We start from the raw sequence: 16,456 nt of genomic DNA on the forward strand, positions 1-16,456 counted from the left end.
CCAAAGACTTTTCATATCTATTTACGTTGGTATACTTTGATAATTAGGTTTCAGTTTGAAGAAATATGGTATAATATAATTATTGGGTGTTCGTTCGCGCCTGGCCTCCATTGAATGTAAATATGTCACAAAGTTTAACAAGGTTTTTTAAAGGGGGTGGGGGTCCACAGTAACACATTAACTTTAATCTTAATTCACGTTAGCTTTTATTTTTTTTTTAGTTGAATCATATTGTGTCGAATAAATTCACCTCATAAATTCACGTTCTTATTAAAGTGTAAGCAAAAACAAAAAAATCGGAACTTTAGACAATTCTCGACACAAATTTTGCATAACTCTGTTTTTTTCCTTCTCCACTTGCACGTGGCACTCTTTCGAAAATAGATAAATAATAAAAAAAAATAAGAAAGTTTGTTGTTATCGTGTACAAAAGAAGGAAAAAATCCTGCTCACGTGATTATGTGCCTTTTTAAAAACATTTACAAAACTTTTTATTTTTATTTATATATCTGTTTAAGCTTTTTTGTCACTGTATTAAAAGTTGATTACAACCCTTTCTGCGTTTTCTTTACATTAAAATAGTACAACCCTGAATCTGACGGCGCAATACTATACCGTTCAATACTGTAAAACTGAAACGAAGCTGTTCTGCTTGAAAAAAGCGCCATTTTCTTCATGTTCATATTCATATCGATTCTTTGATTTAAAAAACTAAAACAATTACGTGTTTACTTTTTTAATATCCCATTTTGATTTTTCGGATTATTTTACTAAAGTAAGTAAATCTTCATTATTTTTCAAAACTGTTTTTTGTTTTTTTGTTTTTCGATATTTCGTCGATATTATTTAGTAAGAGTGTTACGCAGAAAAGCCAAGAAACGACTACCCGAAAAAATAAATATACAAGAAATAAATGTTACCATAGTCAATAAAAGTTCAGTTCATGTGTTTGTTGTTTTGAAATAGTGTTTAATGCAGTTTACTTTAAATAATTTCACCGAACCGAAATTAAAACGAAATTTGAGGCGATAACTACTTAAATGAATTTTTATATATTTTTATATAAACTAGACATGCCATAATCGAATATTCCTCAAGCACAAAATAACGGAAAACATTATAATATGTTTATAAATATTCCTTACGTTGACGGAACTCTCTTAAATTGGTAACACATAATGCTCAGGTGCCCCTCCTTTAAATTAAAAACGGGGCTCTCCATTTCAAAGTCGCTGCCATTTAGATTTTTTTAAAACCGGTTCGTTAATTTAAAAAAATTATTTATACAAACTACTTAAAAATACAAGCCAATAAACTTTTCTCCCATAAAATAACTTTTATTGACTATGGTAACATTTATTTCTTGTATAATTTTATTATTATATATATATAACATTTTCTTTGTAAGGAAACATCATTTTGTAAGTCACTCGTGGCGACGAATGGAAAAAAGTTGATATAAAAAATGCATTTTCGCGAAAATTATCCTTACTTTCATCATATTTTGCTTGGGGTAACATTTTTGAGTATCAAAATCTATCTCTTTTCAATCCCCTCCTTTTCATAACCTATAATACTTTCATCAATCACAGTCCATTTTCTGTATGCTGTTTTTGAACCCAGTCAAAGACGGGTACTTCTGCTATATATATATATATATATATATATATATATATATATATATATATATATATATATATATATATATGCATATTATATATATATGCATATTATATATATATATATATGTAATATATATATATATAATATATAATATATATGTAATATATATATATAATATATAATATATATGTAATATATATATAATATATAATATATATGTAATATATATATAATATATAATATATATGTAATATATATATATAATATATAATATATATGTAATATATATATAATATATATGTAATATATATATATAATATATATGTAAAATATATATAATATATATGTAAAATATATATAATATATATGTAATATATATATGTAATATATATATAATACATATGTAATATATATAATATATTTATGTAATATATATATATATATCATATATATATGTAATATATATGATATATATATATATATACTATATATATTATATATATATAATATATACAATATATATATATAACATACATATATATATGTATATATTAGCAGACCACCCGGCGTTACCCGGCCGTAAAATGCGCTTTAATATTATAATTTAATTTATTCTGAATTATTATTTATTATAAATAGAAATACTGTAGTTATTAAACGTATTGTTAAATTCGTTTAAAAATAATGAAGTAAAAAAAATGAAAGAAACTGGGATACGTGCACACGATTATTATGTTTTTTCTAAACATTTCACTTGTTGTAAGTAAAAAAATACTCGAGCTGAGATCGAAACGAAAACATAACGACAGTGTATCAAGTATGATAACCATTAGACCAGGTTGCCAAGATCTTTAAAAAGTGTTTTCAAACCTCGTGAAACAGTTGACCAGTAAGTGCCAATTTTTTAATTTGGAACCCTTAGCCGCCCTTTTTTCCAAATGAAAACCGATTAAAAAGATGTCCACATGTCTGAATACCTAATAGATCAAATTTTTAATCCGTAGATCAACATTTTGTTTAGTATATAAGTTAAGAGGTGTCCTCACACACTCTCACTTTATAGACATATAGATAATATATATATATATATATATATATACATATATACATATTATAAATATATAATACATACATATTTGATATATAATATATACATACATAATATATATACAAAGGACTGACGAATTATCAAAGCCTGGAAGTCTATCAAATATAAAGGTTAATGGGTGTACGGTAGTTAATAGGGCAATATCGTTATAATCGTTAATAGTGGAAATTTGGTAAATTACTTAAGGGGGCAGTTTAGCAAGAACTTGTTCACACTAAACTTGAAGACGACCATATTGCAGTCAGTTAGAAAGCACGAAAACGTACGACAGTTCCACAAGAAGATTTGTTCATGAAACCAACGTTTAGGTTAATGCACAAATAAAGAGTGAGGGCAACTTATTGATAATGGTTTCAACTAGACGACTGTTTTTCGTGAAAGTTTGGCAGGAAGAGGCCATAGATTGGAGCTCAGTCGAACACATTCCGTGAAAATAACGAAAAAGTAGAGACAGGCTCACAACGTCTCTTCTGCAGAAAAGAGGTTGTGGGGAAGAGAAATGGGCACCTCTCAGGAAAGAACTTGATCATTTCTAGCCCGTGAAGTGCTACTATAGATGGTAGTGTGGTCAGCATAAATGTCTACGAATAATCTTTGTATGTGATTTGGCAGATCATTGATGTTGATCAGGAAGAGAGTTCGGCCCAGGATGAATGCCTGAGAGACTCCAGTATTAATAATGCGAGCTTCTGGTTTCGGCCCATCAGTCATTACTTTTATGCATCTTTCAAAGAAAAAGTATTTAATAATTGAGATGAAATTTCCAGCTATACCGTAGCTGAAAATCTTGTGGAATAGACCTTTATGCCGTACCCTATCAAAGGCCTTTGATATATCATGAATAATTGTCCGTCGAGAGAGTCGCTAATCCTCTGAAATATAACTTAGCATATCTGATGTACATCGAGCAGAATGGAAAGTATATTGCATGTTCCTGAGGAAGGTATTTCTGCTGAGGTGTTTGACTACTTTTCTATTTAACAGCAACTTATTCATAACGTACAGAAGACTTATTAGTCTGTACTCTGAGGAAGATGACCGATCACCTGAATTTTTTTTTTTTACATAGGCATCACCACATTATCAAGGCCCAGAGGCCACTCAAGGATAAGGGTTAAAGAGTGTACAGTAGAAATTGGACAATATAGTAATCATTAGTAATGAACATTTGGTAAATTTGATAATTTATATGGAACGGCTCATCAAGAACTTATTTACTTTAGACTTGAACACAACCATATTGTAGTTAGCCGGAAAGCAGGAAAACGGAAGACAATTCCACAGGCGTGCAGTTCTAAGAAAGACGCTTTGTTCATGGAATCTACGTTTAGGTTTAGGCACAGATAAAGAGTGGGGGAATTATTGATAGTGTTTACAGCTAGACGAGTGTTTCTTGTGAAAGTTTGGCGAGGGGGGACCATAGATTGAAGCTCAGTCGAACACTTTCCATGAAAATAACGATACATCAGAGAAAACTCGCAACATCTCTTCTGTGAGACAGAGGTTGCAAGGAGGAGAAACGGAATCTCCTACGAGGCTAAGAAGTCTATTTTGAACTCTATCAAGGCAGGACAAGTCCTTTCTAGCAGCTCCTGCCCAGATGTGGCAACAGTATTCCATCCTTGGACGTACCTGGCTCTTATATAGATAGAGAATAGCATAAGCAGTGAGATATCTACCGGATCGATAGAAAGATCCCACCATTTTTCCAGCGGCCTTGGCAACAGATTTGATGTACGTGTTCCATTTAAGATTAGGAGTAATGGTCAAGCCCAGAAGCTTGTCAAAACTTGAGGCCTCCTGAAGACGAGAGCCATTCATTTCAATTGATGCCAAATGTGGATTAAAATGTTGATGATGTAAAGAGAGAAGCTTGGTTTTAGATGCAGTAAAAGTAACCAGCCACTCCTTTCCCCATTGTACTACGTGCTCAAGATCAGAGGAGAGAGAATTGGAGAGAACTTGGTCGTTTACTGTCTTAGATGTGCTACCATAAATGGTAGTGTCGTCAGCATAAATGTCTACAAATGATGTAAGGATGTGATTTGGAAGATCATTAATGTAGATCAGGAAAAGAGTTGGGCCCAGGATGGACCCCTGAGGGACACAGGCATTAATACTTCTGATTTTTGCCCCTCAACTACTACTCTTATGAACCTATCAGAAAGAAATGATTTAATAATTGAGAAGACTTTTCCAGCTATAGCATAGCTAGCGATCTTATGAAGTAAACCTTTATGCCATACCCTATCAAAGGCTTTAGATATGTCAAGAGCAATTGCCCTAAAAAGATTGCCACCGTCGAGAGATTTGCTAATCCTATGCGATATAACTGTAAGCACATCTGCTGTAGATCTAGCAGAACGGAAACCATATTGAGTGTCACTAAGAAGGTTATTTTTGTTGAGATGGTTGATTACTTCTGTATCTAACACAGATTCTAGCAACTAACTAATGACGCTCAGGAGACTTATTGGCCTGTACTGAGAGGGGGATGAGCGATCACCTGAATTCTTAAATACAGGGCATACTGATGAGATTTTCCAGGGAGATGGGAAACTATTCTCCTTAAGACAACGTTTAAACAGTTTTGTAACTATGGGCGCTAGTTCAGGTTGAAGTTTTTTGAGTACTATAATTGGAATACCGTCAGGGCCAGTTGCTTTACTGGAATCAAGGTTTTTGATTAGCCTGGCAACATCACGTACAGATATACGTATATCACATAGCTTGTTTTCTGATACAGGAGGAAATATTGGGGGTTGGCGGCCTTGGTCGCAAAGGGTAGAATTAGCTGCAAAGTTCTTGACAAAGAGTTTGGCTTTGTCTGATGCTGACGAGATTACCTCAGGTCCATTGATAATAGTTGGGATTGAGCACACGCTTCTGTTCAGAATTCTTTTTGCTATTTGCCAAAACTGGTGGGAACCAAGCCGCTGCTCAGCTACTTTGGACTTACCAGATTGAGCATACAACTCTCTTGCGTTCCTTATTACTTTCTTACAATGCTTGCTGGCAGTCCTGACAACGGCTTTAGTTTCCATACATCTATTACGTTTGAAGCAGTGGAAAAAGTGATTTCTGTGCGCAATGGCAGCAGCACATTCTGGAGAGAACCATGGCTGGCGGTTAGGTTTTTGCTGTAACTTTTTCGAGGGTATGAAATTGTCAATACCTACAATTAACCATTCAGTCAGGTCTAATACTATAGAGGACACATCCTTTTTAAACATGGAATGCAGAGGTAGATCAGATATAAATGTACGGAAGCTATCCCAGTCAGCCTTAGTGTATCGATATACTGTTGGATGGAGAGGTACGTCTGGGGACTTATTACATTTCATTTTTATCTTAATTGATACAACAGAGTGGTCGGAAGATCCAAGAGGCGACAGAACAGAAACTGAACATAGTTCAGGGTAAGTTGTGAGAAAAAGGTCTAGTAGGCTCGCATACTGGCCGTCATTATTGGCACACGGGTAGGTTCCTGAACAATCTGAGTGAGGTCATAGGCAATGGAGAAATCATGACAGAACCTCCCCTCATCATCGGTCTTGTTTGAGTGGGTCAACCATTCGACGTTGTGAACATTGAAGTCTCCACATACGTGAATGTTAGCTGAAGGATAAGCAGATAGAACTTGGTCAATTTTCTCAGATATGCTTTGAAAGATAGTAACTCCGCTGTTGTGGGGGCGATAGAGAGTAAATATAAATGCAGTAGTGTGAGCTAAAGCAACCCGGAAATACATATAGGATAAGTTAGGATCTTCCCTGGAGATGTCCCTCTCACATGGAAAGCTATCTTTAATATAGGCACATATTCCATGCCCATGGCGATCTTGGGGGTCAGATTAAGAAGTTAAGTTAGAGTATCCTGTAATTGCAAACTCTTCTAGGAAATAGCCTGTCCAATGCCAGTTTCACTTTAAAATAAAAGGTCTGGTTTAGTCTCATGTAATTGGGTTTCAACCTCTGAAAGGTTAGAACGAAGACCCCTGATGTTGGAGAAGGAGACATGGTAGTAGGGGTCTACGTTCGAATTTGGAGAACCGGGTTTAATCGTGTATTTTTTCTTGAAACTTGTCATGATGAAATTTTGGAATTTGTGGACTATGTCGTGAGATTTACTTAGAGCAGGACAGAGAGGGGAAACTAAGAGAGAAAAAGAAAGAAGAATTTTTTGTAGCTAATGATAAGGTAAAGCCGTAACAATTACCCACTAGTATGGCATCGAGGGGCCCCACCAGAAGCTACTGCATGGTCCAGATTCCATTCACCAAATGGCAATACAGCAGCCCCAGTACTTTGCACCTGCTGATAGGACAGCCTCCTTAGTGGTTAATCCAAGGTTGGGATCCCTGACTATCAGGCGGATAACGTCAGCCCAGACAAAACGTTTACCTTCAGCACCCTTACTAGTGACATGGCTACAAGGATAGACATAGAAACAGAAAATTTCCACCAACTTTGCCAACTGTTCGCGCAAAATACTGCCAACCTAGAAAAAAGCTTTTTCTTCTCCCTTTTTCAGAAAAATCACTCATTAAAAAATGAGGACTGAGGGACAAATAAGAAGAAGCGAGAGTAACAGAAGCTGCCGATAACGCATCCACAATGCGTTTTCTACTCTCCATTTAAAAAAAAAAACAAAAAAAAATCTATTAAGTATTGTACTTAAAAGTCCAACTGACGTGTTTAAGGGAAAGTATGGTGATAGATTCCCCTCTCACGAACTAATAATGAGTACAATTAGGTAATCTATTTTTGCAATAAACTCGGTAGATAAATAAACATTTATGGACGAGAAAAAAAGCTAGCATTTTACACAACAGAAATACATAAATTAAATACTGAAATAAAATGTAGTTATTAATATTTGAATCTAAAAAATAAAAAGTGCGAATTAGTATAGGAATCACTTATCTCCACAACACTTCCGTCTCCAAACTGCAAACTAGTGAAGAATTTAACTTTTAATAACGTTCAGATGATTTTTTTTAAATTAACCGTTAAAAGAAAAGCATGATTTTATTCTGAACTTTAACTAGTCACGTTTTAAGAAACTTACGATATAAAAGAAAAGCGGATGGGGGGGTTCTTCCGAAGTTAGTTGGTGACGTTATAAGTAATTGCGAGATAAGATGGAAGCCAGAAATTAGGGGTGGGGGACTGAAAATGATAATATAATGGATTGAGGTTTTCAAATTGGGTTGGGGGGCAATTCTCGCAAAGACAATGCTTAAACAGCTTTGTAAGTATGGAGCTAGTCCTGGTTGAAGTTTTTTAGCACTATAATTGGAATGCACCCAGGGCCAGTTACTTTACTGGATCGAGGTTTTTGATTAGCGTTGCAGCATCACGCACATATATTTGTATGTCGCATAGCGTGTTTTCAGACACAGCAGGTATTACGGGGGATTGGCGGCCCTGACCACATAGGGTGAACTTGGCAAAAAGTTTGGCTTTGTCTAATGCTGAGGAGATTACCTCAGGTCCGTTGATAATGGTTGGGATAGAACACACGTTTCTGTTTAGGACCCTCTTTGTTATCTGCCAAATCTAGTGGGAACCAAGCTGCTACTCAGCTACTTTTGACTTGGCGACTGAGCATGCAACTCTCTCGCGTTCTTTATTACTTTTTTACAATAATTACTGGCAGTCTTAAAGGCAGCTTTAGTCTCAGTATATCTATTACGTTGGAAGAAATGAAAAAAGTGATTTCTGTGCGCAATTGTAGCAGCACATTCTGGAGAGAACCACGGCTGGCTGTTACGTTTTTGCCGAAATGTTTTGACGGGTATGAAGCTGTCTATACCTATAATTAACTATTCCAGTCAAGTTTAATATTACAAAAGCACGTTCTATTTAAATATGGAATGCAGAGGATGATCTGATATAAATGTGCGGAAGCTATTCTAGTTAGCCATAGTGTATCGATATACTGTTGTATGGAGAGGTACATCTGAGGACTTATTACATTTTGTTTTTATCTTAACTGAGAAAACCGAGCGGTCGGAAGATCCAAGTGAAGAAAGAACAGAGGATAAACATACCTCAGAGCAAGTTGTGAGGAAAAGGTTTAGGAGACTTGTATACTGACCGTCGGTGACGGGCACATGGGTGGGTTTGTTATTAATCTGATTTAGATCATAAGCAATGGATAAATCGTGACAGAACCTCTCCTCATCATCTGTCTTGTATGAATGGGCTACCCATTTCACATTGTGAACATTGAAGTCTCCACAAACGTGAATGTTAGCCGAAAGATGAATAGACAAAATATGGTCAATTTCCTGAGATGCACTTGAAGATAATAATTTCGCTGTTGTGGGGGCGCTAGATGGCAAATATAAATGCAGTAATGTGATCAAGTGCAGCTGGGAAGCACATATAAGTCAATTTAGGGTCTTCTCTTGAGATGTCTTTACCACGTAGGAAGCTATCTCTAATGCACGCACATATTCCATATTCATAGCAATCTACGGGGTACGCTTTTTATGTTAAGTTAGAGTATCTTTTAATCCCGAACTCAACAACGGGAATAGTCGGTAGAATGTCAATTTCGATTAGGAATAATATATCTGGTTCGATCTCCTGTAATTGGATTTCAATCTCTGGAAAGTTGAAACGTAGACTCCTGATGTTGGAAAAGGGGGCATAGTAGTTGAGTTCTACGCTTGGTGTAACTTTGTATCGTTTATGGAGATTTTGCATGATGGAGTTGTGGGATTTTTGAACAGGTCGACAGACTTGGTTAAAGCAGGACAGAGATGGAACATAAAGGAGATAAAGAAACGAAGATATATTTTTGTAAACCATTATAAGGTGAAGTATTAAAAAGTACTCACTAGTATAGCATCGAGAAGACCTATTTGCTACTACATGATCTAGAATCCATTCACCAAATGGCAATACAGCAGCCCCAGTACTTTACACCTGCTAATAGGATGGCTTCCTTAGTGGTTAATCCAAAGTTCGGGTCCCTGACTATTAGGCGGATAAGGTACATCCAGTCATTAGTGACATGGCGATAAAGATAGGAATGAAAACAGAAAATGTCCGATATCTCAAGCGATTGCTCACGCAAAAATACTGCCGGCATAGAATACAGCTTTTTATTCGCCCTTTATCAGAAAAATCATTCATTCTAAATGCGGACTGGGGGGCAAATAAGGAGAAGCAAGAATTACGAAAGCTGCCGACAACAACCACAATGCGTTGTCTACTCTCCATTTATAATAATAATAATAATAATAATAATAATAATAATAATAATAATAATAACAACATAAAGTATTCAATCGACGTGTTTAAGGGGAAAGTGTGGCGATAGGTCCCCCATTTTCACTAACTGAAATAAAGAAAAAAAACTCAGTTGGCAAAGTGTCATTCCCGACTTGATTCGAATGGAAATTGTCTACTTGTTTTGCTGACTTCTTCGACTCTAAGTGGCGCCTTATTAGTATGACTATTTGAAAAGTCTACTAAAAGACTACGACAGTTTAAAAAAAACGCCTCGACAGACATTACTTCAAAATTGAAGAATGCGTTAATTTTGAGGAAAATAGCTAGCGATCACTAATCCCAAATTGAAAAAAATAAATTCCAATAATAAATTTCAACAGTAGTTTTATTTGAGGGGATAAGGGGGGCAAGTGTAAAAGAATATATATAATTTATAATATATACATGATATATGTAATATATATATATATATATATATATATATATATATATATATGCATATGTATATACATAATATATATAGTAGAGGGACCTGTGGAAATTCTATAGCGATCTCATTCATATGTAATATATTGATGTTGGCATTCTGTAGATGTTCAGCGTAAATAGAGATGCTCTGATATTATTGTAGCTCTTTTGTTAAAACTTCAAAAGTATTTAACTAAGCTATCAGTGGCGCCCGGGTCGTAAACTACGTTTAAATATTGAAATTTTATATATTATAAAGTTGCAGTTTCCAAAAAATATATATGCATATGACTTGGATGTATCAGACCATAACTGTTTATGCGCTTACAGATTTTATTTCACAGTTTGAAAGGAGGCTTGCTGGGCGGAGATAACTTAAAAAAAAAACTGTTTTGTGTCATCCCTATATATGCTTCAACTATTTTTCATTGGAATGCAGCCAATTCCGAAATTGAGCACATTCGTCATAAATCGATTACCAACCCCATTCGGAATTAGTTAGACTGAGTGATTTGATTTATAGAACCTGTCACTAAATACATTTGTTATTCTATAAAGGGCACTTGATCAACCCCAGAAATTGTAAAAGGCGAATTTAAATCAAATTTTATAGATATTCTTTCTGAAATATGAGGCATGTTCTTAAGACCACAAGTAACACTTGAATAAAAAATAATGTAATACCGAATTTTAGGCCCATGCAAGTAACCACGACATAACTGATACAGGACTGGGCTGTTTAGAAAAATAAAACTACAATTTAAAGTAAAATAGATCAGTGATTGAGCGAGCCTCACAGTTGAGAATAAGAAGAATATTCAATTAGATTAAACAATTGTTTTAAAAACTTACAACTACCAGAAAAAATATATTAAAAATTAAATTAAGAAAACTATTTTTAAAATCTTGTTATTTGCATGCCTATTTACAAATACAATTGAACGAGAAATTGACAAAATATTAATAATAAACACACAGTAATTTTTGTAATAGGCTGACTTTTAGTAAAAATGTCACGCCGAGAGTATTTTAGCAAATAATTAACGCTATGCTGCATGACTTGAATTTTACAGTATTCTGACAATATATGTAATTAAACATTACGGCTTCCCGCTGAACAATGACGAATGCGAATTCTTTTTACAATAATTATATGTTTGGGACCGAATTAAAGAAATGGGTCAAGAGTTCGATAATGCAATATCTACAACAATCAACTTATTACCCCGCCAACTAGTGTATGAAAATTGCAAGATTATTCGATATTTATAAGAATTTCATTCCTTAAATCACGCATTTAGAGACAGAGTAAATAGCTTCCTTCAAATAGATACGAAATTGAGCTTATCTTCTTAATGGCATTCGAATGAATTATAAAATCTTTACGATAGGAAGGGTCTCACCTGATGACGATAACTTGGGAAAACGAAGATAACATGCAGCTGAAACCATGAACCGATGCCTCAAGAACATGATAATGCAGCAAGAAATATAGCAGATTATATAGCTGAAAATAATTATGTCTAAATAAAGAGGCACAATATTTGCAGTTAAAAAAGTAGCAGAAGTAGCAATAACTAAAATGAGGGGAAAAAGAGCTTACCTCGGGTACGTCTGTTGTGTCACCAGTTTGGGGGAAAAAGAGAATTCCAAGATGGCGTCCGGGGGTTTTTATTAGCATTTACCCCATGCAACTCTCGGAAAATCACGTTTCTGTCTCATGTGATTATGCAAATGGATAATTCCCGGCCACTATAAAAGCAGGAGGCTAGAGACGAGTCGGCAGTGTCCTGCAAACTGTGTGTGTGGGTGTTTCTGGCGATTGGAGTGTGTCTTCTTTTACCACGGTTATCACGGACAGGAATTCCCTCTCTTCTGGAGGTGGGCGATATTGACTATTTTGAAGTTGTACTGTTGCTGACAGAACATTTATTTATTTATTTTTTGCCTACTACATTTTTATTTCAAGCTATTTCGGCCCGAATATGGCGAAGGTGCGGATAAGCAGTGATATTATCAAGCCGTTCTCTGGCGAGGGAGACGTTGTAGCGTGGCTGAAAAAAGTGAGACTTGTCGCACAACTTCAGCAGGTGGATGACGTAGCGAGTCTACTACCTTTATACCTGGAAGGCGATGCGCTGGCCCTCTACATGGAAATGGAGGAGGACGATCAAAAGAAAATAGACCAGATTGAGGCTCGATTAAAGGAGGCATTTACTGATGACGCGTTTGCAGCATATAGAAAAATAACTATGGTTAGATGGGCTGGTGAACGTGTGGATGTGTACGCCAACAAGATCAGGCAGTTGGTTGGATTGGCCGGATTCACAGGAGAAAGCTCAGAGAGACTCACAAAATTAATTTTTGTCACTGGATTCCCTGACACCATCTCAATTGCTCTTCAACAGGTGCCGAACATCAAAGCCCTGACCATGGGGGAGCTAATGTCGAGAGCGAGAATTTTGACGACGACTGGCGAACAAAATCAGGATGTGGTTGCGGCCACACGCTCACCCAACAACAGGGCCCAGAATAATCCTGTTAACGTGACCTGTTTCAAATGCAATGTTAAAGGCCACCTTGCAAGGGACTGCCGAAAACGTGGAACACGGTGTTACCGTTGCGGTGAGAGTAGACACTGGGCTCGGAACTGCTCGGGAAACGAGCAAGGGGAGGACGCATAAGCGCCAGTCTCCTTCCCAACCAAGATGTGAACACGACGCTCCCGGTGATAAGCATCCATGTTGACGGGACGCGATGTTTGGCGCTTATTGATACAGGATGCTCCAGGACAATTTTACATGCAGACCGGTACCGGTCTTGGAGAAAAACAAACGTAAATGTCAACACAATTGGTGGAATGTCCCATGCGTGCTGCGGTGTTGGAACGGTCTCTGTATCCACTGATGAAGGTGTGTCTGCCAGAGTCGATGTGTTGGTGGTGCATGGCAAGCCACTGGGATTTGACTTGCTTCTAGGGATCGACGCCATAAAAGCTCTAGGAGGTGTCGTTGTCAAGCCTACAGGATCAGTGCGGCTGGGCGCCAGGAAAAGTATTAAATGCGCAGCCATTTCTATCGATGAACCAGATTTCACTGCTACCTTTGACCATCAAAACCGAACGTGGACCGCATCGTGGAAATGGTCTGTGGACCACCCCCCTGAAAGACTGCATAATCGAGTGTCAGAGTACCCAGTGTCAGCAGAAATTCGTGAAGAATACACGCAGGAGCTCCACACCTGGATAGATAATGGTTGGCTCGTGCCATACCCAGAGGATAAATTGAGATCCCCCAAAGGTCTATTTCCCCTGATGGCTGTGATACAGCAGAACAAAGCCAAAGTGCCCCCGGTAATGGACTACCGGGAGCTAAATCATTACGTAGACGCATTTACGGCCAACGCAGATGTTTGTGCGGCTAAGCTGCGTGAGTGGAGACAAAAAGGTGCTAACGTGTCTCTACTGGACCTCAGAAGAGCATACCTACAAGTCCGGGTCCATGAGACACTGTGGCCATACCAGACTGTGGAAATCGATGGGAAAAAATACTGTCTGACCCGTCTGGGGTTTGGTTTGAATGTGGCTCCCTTGATAATGAGAGCAATTGTCAGCGAAGTACTATCTCAGGAAGAAGTTATAAGCCGCGCAGCATCTGCTTACATTGATGACATTTTTGTCAATGAAGACGTGGTGCCCGCGACCCGTGTGAGAGAACACCTCGCGCAGGACGGTGCACGGGTGCTGGGATTGGCAGTCAGGATGGAACGCAATGAACTGCGGTGGAAGCGAGGAAATGCAATTCCGGAGGCTCCCAGTATTGTTACGCGACGAACAATCTTTTCCCTGTGTGGTCGACTTGTCGGGCACTTTCCGGTGTGCGGTTGGCTTCGTGTGGCTTGCGGAATACTCAGAAGGAGAGTAAGTTCGGTAACGAAGGGCTGGGATGATGAAGCAAGGGACGCCGTACTACATCGTATGATGTTCGAAACCTTAAAATCTGCACAGCAGAACGATCCGGCACAGGGAAATTGGTGTGTGGACGGCAAAGAGCTGAATGTATGGGTCGATGCTAGCTCCCTAGCAATTGGGGCAGCCTTGGAGATGTGTGAAACTGTGCTGGAAGATGCATGTTGGCTGCGACCTGAAGATGACTCTCAACATATCAACTTGGCTGAACTGGATGCCGTATTGAAAGGCATCAATTTGGCTCTCCAGTGGCAGAGCAAGGTGCTACACATAAAGACAGATTCTGTTTGCGTATACCATTGGGTCTTGGACACGCTAACTGGAAAGGCGCGAGTACGCACCAAAGCAGCAAGCGAGATGCTTATTAGGAGGCGATTAAGCACTCTTAAGGAGGTCGTGAAAGAGTACGGGCTAACAGTGGATGTGACGCTGGTTCCATCAGCACGAAACATTGCTGACCGACTGACACGAGTGCCACAGCGGTGGTTTGAGGCAATGAAAAAGAAAAACGGTCTTGACCCAGTGATAGGCGCGGTCCACACAGACGAGCTGGATGAGAGTCAAATCATGGCTATTCACAAAGATAGTGGACATCCGGGGGTGCGACGCACTACCTACTTTGTCAGGAGAAGATGTCCAACCACGACAAAAGCAACTGTCAGAACGGTCATACAGAAATGCGAGGAATGTCAGTCCATTGACCCAGCGCCAGTCAGGTGGGAAAAGGGAAAGCTGGAAGTTAACGAGAATTGGCAGAGAATTGGAATGGATATCACGCATTATGGCACCTTCCATTTTTTAACTTTAACAGACTGTGGTCCATCGCGTTTCTCCATTTGGAGGAAATTGGCAAAGCAGGACTCGGCAAGCGTGATTCATCAGTTGGAGGCAGTGTTCCTCGAGCGTGGCGCGCCGCATGAACTCCTTTTAGACAATGACACAGCTTTCTGCAGCAATATGTTCCAAGCATTTGCATGTAAATGGGGAGTTCACTTGCGATTCCGTTGTGCATACGCTCCAGCCGGGAATGGCATAGCGGAGCGATGTCATCGTACAGTGAAACGAATAGCGGCTAGAATGTGTTGTCCCATACAGGAGGCTGTCTACTGGTATAACATCACACCAAGAGACGACACATCTCCCTCCACTGCGCCTGACAACAGGATTTATCAATACGAAGTTCGAGTAAAGGAGACCAATCTCGCAACTGCGTCCCCAGGTCCCAAGAACAGCTTTTACCAGGTTGGAGATCGCGTATGGGTCAGAAGACCGCAAAATCGATGTACCACGAGGTTCGGCAAGGGTAGGGTGACCAAGGTGATCAGCCCTCAGTCGATTTTGGTGGACGGTGTGCCTCGTCACGTGAAGGATTTGCGCCCTCGCCATTATGTTGTTACATCGGAGGAAGAGGGAGACTCAGACAGTATGATGTCTTCTGAAAAGACAGAGAGTATGATGCAGGACGACGAAGAGGATTTTGAGCAATATAATGTACATACTGAAGAAGCGGAGGAAGGACCACCCGTCTTGCCTCTACGAAGGAGTACCCGACAGAAACGAATACTGCCCCCCTGCCCTGATTGTGAAACACCGCCTATGGAGCAGACTGGTGGCAATAATGGCGATGAGGAGGATGGCAGGGAGGAAGTGCTGCCTCCGGTTCTTCGGAGAAGTACTAGACAGAGACGACTGCCCCCCCTGCCCCATTTGTGATCATGAGATCAGGGGGGAGTGTAGCAGACGTAGCAATAACTAAAATGAGGGGAAAAAGAGCTTACCTCGGGTACGTCTGTTGTGTCACCAGTTTGGGGGAAAAAGGGAATTCCAAGATGGCGTCCGGGGGTTTTTATTAGCATTTACCCCATGCAACTCTCGGAAAATCACGTTTCTGTCTCATGTGATTATGCAAATGGATAATTCCCGGCCACTATAAAAGCAGGAGGCTAGAGACGAGTCAGCAGTGTCCTGCAAACTGTGTGTGTGGGTGTTTCTGGCGATTGGAGTGTGTCTTCTTTTACCACGGTTATCACGGACAGGAATTCC

This window comes from Euprymna scolopes, chromosome 1 (genome assembly GCF_053919585.1).
Source record: "Euprymna scolopes isolate OS-2025 chromosome 1, ASM5391958v1, whole genome shotgun sequence".
NCBI classification, from domain to species: domain Eukaryota; kingdom Metazoa; phylum Mollusca; class Cephalopoda; order Sepiida; family Sepiolidae; genus Euprymna; species Euprymna scolopes.